The sequence below is a fragment of the Bombus pyrosoma genome, linkage group LG13 (genome assembly GCF_014825855.1).
Source record: "Bombus pyrosoma isolate SC7728 linkage group LG13, ASM1482585v1, whole genome shotgun sequence".
Lineage (NCBI taxonomy): Eukaryota > Metazoa > Arthropoda > Insecta > Hymenoptera > Apidae > Bombus > Bombus pyrosoma.
In genome coordinates this window covers 1,634,544-1,636,288 of record NC_057782.1, presented here as the reverse complement: position 1 = coordinate 1,636,288, position 1,745 = coordinate 1,634,544, and positions in this window count along the sequence as shown.

Sequence of the window (1,745 nt, the reverse complement as noted above, 5' to 3'; positions counted from 1 at the left end):
TATAACATTACCATATAACGTATAACGTTATGTAGTATTACATTATAACGTATAACGTTATATACTATTACCTTATAACGTATAACGTTATGTAGTATTACGTTATAACATATAACGTTATATAGTATTACGTTATAACGTATAACATTATGTAGTATTACGATATATCTGATAACGTTATATAGTTTTGTGTTATACTATATAACGCTGTATAATATTACGTTGCAATGTATAACGTCATATAGTATTACGTTGTAACGTATAACGTCATATAGTATTGCACTATAACGTATAACGTCATGTGGTATTATGATATAACGTATAACGTTATATAGTGTTACATTGTATGACGTCATATAATATTACGTTATAACGTCTAACGTTATGTGGTATTACGCTATAACGTATAACGTTATATAGTGTTACGTTATAATGTATGATGCTATATAGTACTTCGTTACAATTTATAACGTTATGTTGTATTACGATATAAGGTATAACGTTATATAATATTACGTTGTAACGTATGACGTAAGATAGTATTACGTTATAACATATATCGTCATATAGTATTGCGCTATAACGTATAACGTTATATAGGCATTACGTTGTAACGCGTTACGGTATATAATGATACGTTAAATTGTATGATGTTATAACTTGTTACGTTGTATAGTATTTCTTTATACAGTATCACGGTATTTAGTACGACATTATATAGTGTTACGGTATAACATATTGCGGCAAATAGTACGTTATATAGTATTACTTTAGAATGTATGACAAGTATAGTTTTACTGTTTATTCGTTATTTATACTTTATAAGTTATTACATTATATCGTAATACTGTATACCGTAATGCTTTGTAACGTAAGGCTTTACAACGTAATACTATATAACGTAATATTATATAACGCAATACTATATGACGTAGTACTATATAACGTAATACTGTATAACGTAATACTACTTATTGTTATACTATATATCGTAGTAGTATTTATATCGCTCTACTATATAACGTTTCGCTTTATAACATAATACTATAGATAGTAATACTATATAAGGCACTACGTTGTATGGTATTACTGTATATGGTATTACTATATTCCGTAATGCTATATAACGTATTACTATATACTGTAACCCGTTATAGGGTTATGCTATATAAGGTAATACTATTTACCGTAATACTATCTACCGTAAGACGTTATAACATTATACTATGAATCGCAATACATTATAACGTAATACTATATAACATAATATGTTATACCGTAATGCTATATAGCGTAATACTGTATAACGTAATAGCATATAACGTAATATTATATAACGCTATACCCAATAACGTAACTGGTTGTCATGCATTAGAAAGTAATATTATATTACGTACTACGTTATAACGTATTACTATATATGGTAATACTTTACTATGTTATGCTATGTACCGTAAGAGGTTATAACGTTGTACTCTGTGCCGTAATACCGTATAACGTAATGCTACGTAACATGTAACATAATACGTTATAACGTAATACTATATAGTGTGATACGTTATTACGTTATAGCATATAACGTAGTACGTTATATCGTAATACTATAATTTCGTAGTATTATATAACTTAATACTGTGTAACGCAATACGTCATTATGTAACACTATAGACGATACATATTACGTTATATCATTATACTATATGACGTGACTCGTTATTATGTAATACGATATAACGTAATACTAT